The following is an 11645-nucleotide window of genomic DNA, read 5'->3' as shown; positions in this document are numbered from 1 at the left end:
TGCTGTCCCAAGACGTCTCCGTGGTCATGTGGCTGGCATGATTCAAGCATGGAACGCTGTTAGCTTCTCATCAAAGGTGGTCCCTATTTTTTCTACTTGCATTTTTACGTGCATTCGAAACTGCTAGGTTGGCAGAAGCTGGGACTAGGAACGGGAGCTCACCCCGTTACAGGGCAGCACTAGGGATTCCAACCGCTGACCTTTCGATCAACAATCTCAGCTGTCTTAGCCCCCGAGCTAACTAGAGGCACACAAATACACCCATTAGGCTGCAGGAGCTTCAAAGGGGAATTAAGAATAAAAGGCTCAGAGTCACACTTCCAAATTGGCTTGCAACCCAGGAACATTGGAGCTGTGTCACAACTGCTTTTTTTTTGCCTTCCTTCATTAAATAATCCCACTTTCTGGCATCTGCTTCGGAATTCATTTCTTTTCGGAGTCCGTGGTTTTTCCCAGCTGGGAACGAATTCAGGAAATTTCTTCCAACAATAATATAAAAAATCACTGACCCTTCCTGCAAAGGAAGTTTATGTACATTAACTATATAGGTATATAGTTGTATTGTATATATTTTATATACAACCCAAGACAATTCTTGACTCAATGAAGCCAAAATGTCGGACGGCTGCGCTCAATACTTCGCAGGCTCAAATCTCGGCGCTTGGTTGGAGAAGCCAGCGAAAAAAATCCTAGGAGTGAAGAGCAGGGACCGTCGCTGGAGTCGGACTTCTGCGTAGCGCTGCCCGGGACGCGTTTGCAGGAGCACTTCTCGGTGCTCTCCCCCACGCCCTTTCCAATGCGCTCGGGTTCCTTCCAGACGAGAGGCGTCCTTGGTGATAGGCGAAGGACCGGCCAAACTGGGCGTTCCACAGCTGCAGGCGGACAGTCGGGAGACCTCATTTGACTTCCACAGGCCCCAAGGGACACGCTCTCCAAGGCCCTCCCACCGCGCCAACTCAAGGCTACCATTCTCACTTCCTACGGCCGACACCTTGTTGCAAGTAGCACCGCCTCTCTCCTTTGCGCGCAGCCGCAGCAAGGCGGAATCCGTCCGACCGTGCCCAGGCTGGATGCCTCTGCTTCCCAATCGGTATCCCAGAGACGGCCGCGACGGCGGCTATAACTAACCGAGGGTGCCGAATAGAAGGAAGGGCTACCACTTGGCTGGCCGCTGCTGACCCTTCCTGTAAATCCGGTGCGTCTTCTAGGCTTCGCGCTCTGGCGCGGTGGCAGAAGGTGGGTGCTTAGCGCTTGCGGGGATGGGGCGTCTCCCAGGCGCGATCAGTTTGCTGGGCCGATGGGGACCTCCGCCGGCTGCAGTCCCACCGTCTGCACGCCCTCCACGCCATGATTGCCGCCACCAGCTTGGGAAGAGGTCTAAACGGATCGGTTCATGGGTAGGCCGAGGCCATCCAAAACGAATTCGGATTAAATCCGAGTTAACATCTGGTCTGGCTAACGTGAGGCGTTTTCCAAAGCTGAATAACCAACATCGCGCTGCCTTCCGACAAGATACCCAGGATTTTTCTGTTTTTCAGTTCGCCTTGTAAAATGAATAGCAAAGTGAGCAAAGAGTGTATACAGCGCCCTGAGCTGTAAAACCCAACCAGGCAAATATTAAGCGAAGGGGGAATACAGCTCCCAGGATTTGCCCTGACCCGGTTAAGTGCTTTATATGAGCCTTGCTTGTATATGCTAAACTTCCAAGTCAGAGTCTATAACTGATTCTTTTTTTTTTATTGAAAAAGTTTTACAACAACAAATAATTTTTCCCCTCCCCTCCTCCTCCTTCCCCCCTCCCTCCAACCCCCCCCCACTTCCCGGAGCAAACACAAGGTATAGTTCAATAAACAAACAGTCATACATTAAATTTTTAAAATCTAACACAATTATAATCCTTCTCTCTCATATAACCTGACTTCTTCCATTAAAATCAAAAACAATGTCCTTCATTCAAAGGCAATCTGAAATTTCTTAATCTGATATCTATTTTGAATATAATCAATCCAATTCTTCCATTCATTTAGATATTTTTCTTGAGTACTGTCTTTCAAGAAGGCTGAGATTTTAGCCATCTCAGCCAAATTGAAAACTTTAAATATCCATTCTTCTATTGTGGGTAATTCTTTTTTCTTCCAATATTGTCCAATCAACAGTCTTGCTGCTGTTATTAAGTTCAAAATCAATTTAGTCTCAATCACTGAACAGTCTGTTGTTATTCCCAAAAGGAAAAATTGTGGTAGGAACTTTATCTTCTTCTTCAGAACATTCTGCATAATCCACCAAATTCTTATCTAGAAAGACTTAATTTTCTTACAAGTTCGTCATACATGAAAATATGTAGCATCATCACAATTACATCTCCAACATTTCGTTTGCATATCTGGATACATACATAATAATTTCTTAGGATCTAAATGCCATCTATAAAACATCTTATAAAAATTTTCCCTTAAATTCTGCGCTTGCGTAAATTTAACATTTCTAACCCAAATTTTTTCCCATGTTTCCAACATTATTGGTTCCTGAATATTCTGTGCCCATTTTATCATACAATCCTTTATTAAATCTCTTTCAGAATCTATTTCTATCAACACATTATACAATCTCTCTATATGCCCCTGGGTTTGATTTCTAATTTGTTTAACCAAATTTTCTTCATTTTGAATAACACCAATTTTCTGATCTTCTTTCCATCTAGCTTTTAACTGTCCATATTGAAACCAAGTATAATTCCTCCCTTCTTTTGATGTATCCAAAGATTTTCGTTGTAAATTTCCCCTCTCATTATATAAAAGATCTTTATAAGTAATCATTTTTTGTTCCTGTTCTATATTTATATTCTCTACTGCATGCCGAGGACTTGCCCATATAGGAATTTTATAATTTAACTTATAATAATATTTTTTCCAGACACGCAGAAGAGAAATTCTCAACACAGGATTCTTAAAAGCTTTATCTACTTTCTTATCATACAATAAATATGCATGCCAACCATATAATAAATCATAACCTTCTATATTCAAAATCCTTTCCTCCGTCAAATTAAACCAATCACTTATTACCGAAAGAACAACTGCTTCATAATACAGTTTTAAATTAGGCATTTTTAATCCTCCTCTTTCCCGTGTATCTTGCATTATTTTCATTTTGACTCTTGCTTTTTTCCCTTCCCATATAAATTTATTAATTCCAATCTGCCATTCTTCCAAATTTTTGTCTTTCTTAATTATTGGTATCATCTGAAACAAGAACAAGTATTTAGGCAAAACATTCATTTTTATAGCTGCTATTCTCCCCAACAAATATAATTGTAATTTTTTCCAAGTATTCATTTCCTTCTGAATTTTTTTCCATAACACATCATAATTATTCTTATACAATTTTACATTTGATGAAGTAAGAAAAACTCCTAAATATTTAACCTTTTTCACAATTTCAAATCCTGTTATTTCCTCTAGTTTTTCTTTCTGGTTCTTAATCATATTTTTGGTTAACACTTTTGTTTTATTTTGATTCACTTTAAACCCTGAGACCCTTCCATATTGATTAATTACTTCCAACGAATATACACTCGAATTTATAGGCTGAGTCAACATAACAACCAAATCATCTGCAAATGCTCTGACTTTGTATTCATGTCTTCTAATTCTAATACCCTCTATCTCCCTTAACTCTCTTATCTTATCCAATAAAGGTTCCAAAGACAAAATAAACAATAAAGGTGATAAAGGACACCCCTGCCTTGTTCCTTTCGCAATTTTAAAACTATCTGTCAAACTACCATTAATTATTATCTGAGCTGTTTGCTTTCCATAAATTGCCCTAAGTATTCGTATAAAACCATTTCCAAATTGCATTTTGTCTGTTATTTTAAATAAAAATTCCCAATGCAAACGATCAAAAGCTTTCTCTGCATCCAAAAATATAAACGCTGCCGGAATCTGATTTTTCTTTTCCAAATATTCCAATAAATTCACTATCTGCTTAACATTATTCCTCATTTGTCTCCCTTTTATAAAACCAGACTGGTCAGTATGAATCCTTTGTTGTACAATTTCCATTAACCTATTTGCCATTATTTTCACAAAAATCTTATAATCCTTATTCAAGAGTGAAATCGGTCTATAATTCCCAGGCTTAGTACAAGCCTGATCCTCTTTTGGTATCAATGAAATAAAAGTAGTCCTCTATGATGGTGGCACTCCTCCTCCCATCAGTATCTGATTAAATAACTCCATAAGTGGACCAACTATCTCATCCTGTAACTTTTTATAATACATTGCTGTAAGTCCATCTGTGCCCGGGGATTTCCCTATTTTTAATTGCTTTATTACCAAAGTAATTTCCTCAGAAGTTATAGGCCGATTCAACTCTTCCCTTTGTTCATTAGTTAAACCTTTAACCTTATATTCTTTCAAATATTTATCAATATCCATATTCAATATTGTATCTCTGGCATATAAATTTGTATAATATTCCAAGAAAGCTTTTTTAATTTTATCCTGTTGAAATCTCACTTTACCCTTGTATTCAATTCTTTCAATAGTACGTGCTTTCTGTCTTTTCCTTAAGCCAACCACCTCCCTGATTTATTGGCATTACAAAAAGTATTATGTTTAGCATATTGTATATTGGTTGCCACCTGATCTGCCATTAACATATTAAACTGACTCTGTAATATCTTTATCGCCTCATTAATTTTTAAATCATGTGGATTATATACCAGTAATTGTTGTTTCCTCTGAATTTCCTCTTCTAAATCCCTACGCTGTTTTTGTAATTTTCTCCTCTGTCTACTATTAATATATATCAAATTTCCTCTCATAAAGGCCTTGCTAGTGTCCCACACCATTTCTATCGAAGTTCCCTTATTCAAATTATAATCAAAAAATTCTTTCATTTGTTTTTTACGTTGATTTACATTATCCTCATATCTAAACAAATTTTCATTTATTCTTCATGATCTTCTTCCACCTTCATATTGCAACTCCATCCATATGATCCATATGATCAGTTAAACACCTTGGAAATATCTTTGTTTTCTTAACCCTAGAAAGCAAGTCATTGGTAATTAATATAAAATCAATACGTGAAAAAGATTGATGCCTGTCCGAAAAATAAGTATAGTCTCTATCATCAAAATTCTGCCTTCTCCATATATCTTTCAACTCAAAATCTTCCATCAAATCAAAAAAGAATTTAGACAGTTTTGCATGCATAGGAATTTTCTTAGAAAGAGTTCTTTTATCTTTACTAATATCCATTACACCATTCCAATCCCCTAATATGACCTTCCGTCGCGAGCTCAAGACGCATTTATTCATCTGTGCAGGACTGGCTTAGATTTTAAATTTGTAGATTTTAAATTTATAGGGGTTTTAAATTTGGTTTTAAGATTGATATTTATATTTTTAATATTTGGCATTAGAATAAGTTTTTTAATAGTTATTTTAATTGTATATACATGTTTTATGTGCCTGTGAACCGCCCTGAGTCCTTCGGGAGATAGGGCGGTATATAAATTTGAATAAATAATAATAATAATAATAATAATAATAATAATAATAATAATAATAATAATAATATAAATGTTTTATTTTATTTTTATTTATTTATTTTATTATTTAGATTTTTATACCGCCCTTCTCCCAAAGGACTCAGGGCGGTGTACAGCCAGATTTAAAACAATACAATATACAGATTAAAACAACAATTAAAATAACATATTATATTAATGGCCGAAAAATTTAAAACCGTCAAATTTGACCCATAATTAAAATACCCCAATTAAAATTATTAAAATTCAAAAATTTAAAAAATTAAGCCAGTCCCGCTTGGATAAACAAGTGCATTTTCAATTCACGGCGAAAGGTCCGAAGGTCAGGTAATTGATGCAAACCAGGGGAAGTTCGTTCCAGAGGGTAGGTGCTCCAACAGAGAAGGCCCTTCCCCTGGGGGCCGCCAGCCAACATTGCTTGGCGGACGGCACCCTGAGAAGACCGTCTCTCTGGGAGCGTACGGGTCGGTGGGAGGCATAAGGTAACAGCAGGCGGTCCCGTAAGTACCCGGGCCCTAAGCCATGGAGCGCTTTAAAGGTGGTAACCAACACCTTGAAGCGCACCCGAAAGACCACAGGTAGCCAGTGCAGACTGCGCAGGAGCGGTGTTACACGGGAACCACGTGTGGCTCCCTCAATCACCCGCGCAGCTGCATTCTGGACTAATTGAAGCCTCCGAGTGCACTTCAGGGGTAGCCCCATGTAGAGAGCATTGCAATAATCCAGACGGGAAGTGACAAGAGCATGAGTGACCGTGCATAAGGCATCCCGGTCAAGAAAGGGGCGCAACTGGCGAACCAGGCGGACTTCAAACGACAGCTGTCCATCCAAGAGAATGCCCAAGTTGCACACCCCTTCAGTTGGGGCCAATGACTCGCCCCCAACAGTCAGCTGGGTGCCGGCATCCACAGCCACTCCGTCTTGGATGGATTGAGCTTGAGTCTGTTTCTCCCCATCCAGACCCGTACGGCTTAAGAGATGGCAACAAAACAATTAAAGACAACTGTAACAAAAGCCCCAGGAACATCAACACCGGGAGTTTCTCCAGCACATACAGCAGATACAAAATCACTAAATTTGGAAGCACCTCAGGATAATTTGAAAGATTTTATGAAAGAATCTCTTAATGATGCTATGAATTTGCAAACCTCTCAGATAGAAGATAAGTTTAAATTAATTACAGAAGAAATGTCAGAGATGAAAAAACAGATGTTAGAAATTCAAATTGGAAATAAAGAAGTCAAGGAAGGTTTGGAGTCAGCAGTACAGGGTCTGGCATCAAATGTGATTTTACTGAAGCAGGAAGTAGAAGAAATAAAGAAAGTTAATTTAAAATTGGAAAATAAGATTGAGGTAGTTCAAAGTAAAATGGATAAAGTTGATGATGAAATTGTTTTGGTACAATATAGAGCTACGGAATTTGCTTTAAGAATACGCGGCCTGAAAGAGAATAGACAAGAGAATTTGAAGCAAATTTTTTCTGAGGCCTTTGTGGAGATTTTGGCAGTTCGGCCAGCAGATGTGGCTTTTCATATTGACAAAATTTATCGTGTGAATTCCTGGATAGCAAGACAAAGAAATCTTCCGAGAGACATTGTCATTTATTTTACTACTAGAACAATGAGAAATGAGATTTTGCAAGCTGCTTTTAAAGGAGACAAGACTCAAGTGGCTGGCCAAGATATTTTAATACTAAAGGAAATTCCCCCCAAAATGTTGAGAGGTAGGAAGGAATTTGCTTTTTTGGTGAACGAATTTAAAAAAACGTCAGATGGAGTACAGATGGGACATCCCAACTGGTATAATAGTTTACTATGAAGGGAAAGCACATTGTCTTAATACAGTCAGTAAAGCACGAGAGTTTTATGCTTATGTGCTTAAACTGGAAGTCCACCATCTCCGGATGGTAGGAGAAAGGAAGGCGAAATTAAAGAAAAAGAAGTGATAGTAATGGAAGAAGACCTTTTACAAGTGTTGGATGTGTCTAAGATGGAATCAGAGATTCCAAAAGAGCCAAGGATGACAAGAGCAGCTGTCAAACGCAAGGAACAAGAAGAAAAGGCTCAACAGGCTCAATCTGCTACTACCAAGATGGAAACAGTGGGAGGAGCAAGGCCCAAAGAAAGATATGATTTGTGGCTGGTGCTTCAAAAGTTTCCGATCGCTGATAATGGCAATTAGACTTTTATCTTGGAATGTTAATGGATTAAACTCACCACAAAAGAGAAGAAAGATATTTCATTATTTGAAGCAATTTAAAAATGACATTGTATGTTTACAAGAAACACATATTAGAACATTAGACCAGAACTATTTGATAAATTCAAAATTGGGAATACATTTTGTTGCATCTGCTACAGAAAAGAAGAATGGATTAGTTGTTTATATAAAGAGTAATTTATCTGCAACATTAATTGAGGCGGATAATCAAGGAAGATATATTGCTATTGAACTTTTATTGGAGGGGAGAAAAATACTTTTAATAGGAGTTTATGCACCAAATCAACAACAAGAAAAATTTTATAAGTTTTTACATAAAAGAATAACATCTTGGGATTATAAAACTCATATATTAATGGGTGATTGGAATGGAGTGATGGATATCCAGAAAGATAAAAGAAGTCTTAGAAATATTTCCAATCGTGTAAAACTGCCAAAGGCCTTCTTTGACTTGATGGAAGATTTAGAATTGAGAGATGTATGGCGAGAACGCAATGAAAAAGAGAGAGATTTTACATTTTTTTCTGATAGACATCAATCTTTTTCTAGGATCAATTTTATTTTAATTACTAATGATTTGTTTTTCAGAGTGAAGAAGACAAAAATTTGTTCTAGAACTTTGTCTGATCATAGCCCGGTTTGGATTGAGCTAGATCGGGAAAAGGAGGCCAGGAGGTCGTGGAGGATGAATGAAAACTTGTTTAAATACAAACAAAATGTAAATGAATGTAAAATTCTAATGAAGGAATTTTTTTCTTTGAATATGGATAAGGGGACACCTAGAGAGATAGTTTGGGACACCAGCAAGGCTTATATGAGGGGAGTTTTATTAGATATGAATAATAAATATAGAAATAGATTGCAGAAAAGGCGAAAAGATTTAGAAGAGGAAATTAAAAGGAAGGAGCAGTTATTGGTATGTAATCCAGGAGATAGTAAAATAAAAGAGTCAATAAATATATTAAGAGGTCAATTTAATATGTTAATGGCAGATCAGGTGGTAACTAATTTACAATATGCAAAACATAATTTGTTTAATAGTTCTAATAAACCTGGAAGGTGGCTAGCATATTTATTAAGAAAGAAACAGAAACGACGTATAATTGATAAAATAGAATATAGAGGTAAGGAAGTATATCAGCAAAACTTGATTAAAAAAGCTTTTTTAGAATATTATACTAAGTTATATTCTAGAGATGTGATTAATGATAATGATATAGATAGATATTTACAGGACCATGGTATCTTAGAAATTACAGTAGATCAAAGGGAAGAGTTGAATCAATTAATTTCTTCAGAGGAAATAGTGTTTGCAATTAAGCAGCTTAAAGCGAATAAAGCACCAGGTACAGACAGTTTGACAACTACTTATTATAAAAATTTACAAAATGAGATGATTGTACCACTTAAGGAGTTATTTAACAGAATACAAAGGGGAGGAGAAGCTCCTCCCTCATGGAGGACAGCTTTTATTTCATTAATACCTAAAGAAGATCGAGATGGTGTTAAACCAGAGAATTATAGGCCAATATCGCTTTTAAATACTGATTATAAGATATTTGCTAAGATATTAGCGAATAGATTGATGCCACTGATGACTCAATTAATTCATAATGATCAAACAGGATTTATTAAGGGGAGACAGATGAGATATAATATGAGACAAATTGTAAATTTACTTGAATATTTGGAAAGAAACAGCCAGGTCTCAGCAGCACTCTTCTTTTTGGATGCGGAAAAAGCTTCTGATAGATTGGATTGGCAGTTTTTGTTTAAAGTAATAGAAAAAATGCAATTTGGGGATTATTTTATTCAAGCAATTAAGGCTATTTATCAAAAGGAAACAGCTCAAAAAATAGTAAATGGTGGATTAACAGAATCCTTCAAGATTGAGAAAGGGACTAGACAAGGATGTCCCTTGTCACCTTTATTATTCATTCTAACTTTGGAAATATTATTGAGTAATATATGTGGTTTAGATCGAATAAAAGGAATTAGAATTAAAAATCAAGATTATAAATTAAGAGCATTTGCAGATGATCTGGTTGTTTCTTTATCTCAACCAATACATTCAGCTGTATATCTAAAGGAGACAATTGATCAGTATAGTAAGATATCTGGGTTTAAAGTGAATCAACAGAAGACAAAAATGATAATTAAAAATATGAATACACATCAGAGAGAAGAACTAGAAAGAATAACTGGATATGAAGTAGTTAAAAAGGTTAAATACCTAGGAGTATATATTACAGCATCAAATGTAAAGTTATATAAAAATAATTATGAGGTATTGTGGGGAAAAGTAATTAAAGAAATGGAGAATTGGAAGAAGTTACAATTATCATTGTTGGGAAGAGTGGCAGCTATAAAAATGAATGTTTTGCCTAGATTTTTATTTTTGTTTCAAATGATTCCAATATTGAAGAAAGATGCAAATTTACAAGAATGGCAAAAAGGGATTAGTAATTTTGTATGGAAGGGTAAAAAACCGAGAATAAAGTTAAAAATAATGCAAGATGTTAGGGAAAGAGGAGGTTTAAAAATGCCTAACTTGAAATTGTCCTGTGATGCAGTTGCTTTAGCTTTAATTTCTGATTGGATTAATTTAACAGAGGAAAGGATTTTGAATATAGAAGGTTATGGTTTGTTATATGGTTGGCATGCATATGTATTATATGACAAGAAAATTGATAAGATATTTAAGAATAATATGGTCAGAAGTGCTTTGTTGAGGGTTTGGAAAAAATATCAATATAAGTTAGATGGAAAGATACCAATATGGACTATCCCCAGATATATGATAGAGAATATAAATATATTACAAAAAATGGAGGTTATCACTTACAAAGAGCTTTTGACTATGGAAAAAGGGGAATTACAGTTAAAATCTAGGGAGAAATTGAGGGATGAAGGGAGAGATTATACATGGTTCCAGTATGGACAATTGCAATCTAGATGGAAAATAGATCAGAAAATTGGTATAAGGCAAAGTGATGATAACTTGGTAAAACAAATAAAAGATCAAGGTCAACAGCATATAAAGAGATTATATAATGTATTGGTTGAAATTGATTCAGAAATGGAGTTGGTTAAAGATTGTATGGTTAAATGGGCACAAAATTTTCAACAACCTATAATGTTAGAAACATGGGAAAAAATTTGGGTGAGGAATGTTAAATTTACGCAAGCACAAAATTGTAAGAGAAAATTTTTATAAAATGTTTTATAGATGGCATTTAGATCCGAAAAAACTGTCATGTATGTATCCAAATGTGAAAGCAAAATGTTGGAGATGTGATTGTGAGGATGCTACCTATTATCATATATGGTGGACTTGCAAAAAAGTTAAAGCTTTTTGGATTAAAATATGGTGGATTATGCAGAACATTTTGAAAAAGAAGATCAAGTTTGTTCCACAGTTCTTTTTATTAGGAATAATTCCAGATTGCACTGTTATAGAGACAAAACTGATTTTGAATTTAATAACTGCGGCAAGACTATTGATTGCACAATATTGGAAGAAAGAAGACTTACCTACAATTGGAGAATGGATTAGTAAAGTATCAAATTTAGCAGAAATGGCAAAAATTTCTGCCTACTTGAAAGACTGTACACAAGAAAAATATATTTTGGAATGGAGAAAGTGGATCGATTATATTCAAAATAAGTATCAGATTAAAAAATATCAATTAGTTTTTGAATGAAGTTAGGAATTGCTATGTATTAGAGTTTAAGAAAGAAGGGAATTGATAGTGTGATGGTGTGAAATGGAATATGTTTTATGTTATATTTTAGATTATGTTTGTTAATTACTATACCCTGTATTCTATTCTGGGAAGTCTCGGGGGGAGGAGGGGGGAAATGG

The 11645-nt window shown here is 35.8% G+C and overlaps 1 protein-coding gene across 15 annotated transcripts in view; it reads left to right on the top strand.

The window, feature by feature from the left end:
• The first annotated feature begins 1044 nt into the window (after window positions 1-1044).
• The window catches only part of CC2D2A (coiled-coil and C2 domain containing 2A), a 300925-nt gene continuing 290324 nt past the window's right edge, over window positions 1045-11645 (top strand). For 6 of the 15 annotated variants that reach the window (XM_058192298.1, XM_058192304.1, XM_058192301.1 and 3 more), the window contains exon 1: window positions 1047-1236. The gene's annotated coding sequence lies outside the window, so the exon portion shown is untranslated. Of the gene's footprint in view, window positions 1237-11645 lie in introns of all 15 variants that reach the window. The other 9 variants (XM_058192299.1, XM_058192308.1, XM_058192307.1 and 6 more) reach the window with 5 other exon arrangements.

This window comes from Ahaetulla prasina, chromosome 8 (assembly GCF_028640845.1).
Source record: "Ahaetulla prasina isolate Xishuangbanna chromosome 8, ASM2864084v1, whole genome shotgun sequence".
Lineage (NCBI taxonomy): Eukaryota > Metazoa > Chordata > Lepidosauria > Squamata > Colubridae > Ahaetulla > Ahaetulla prasina.
Note: the sequence above shows the minus strand (reverse complement) of the source record. Positions and strands in the feature narration are given on the sequence as shown.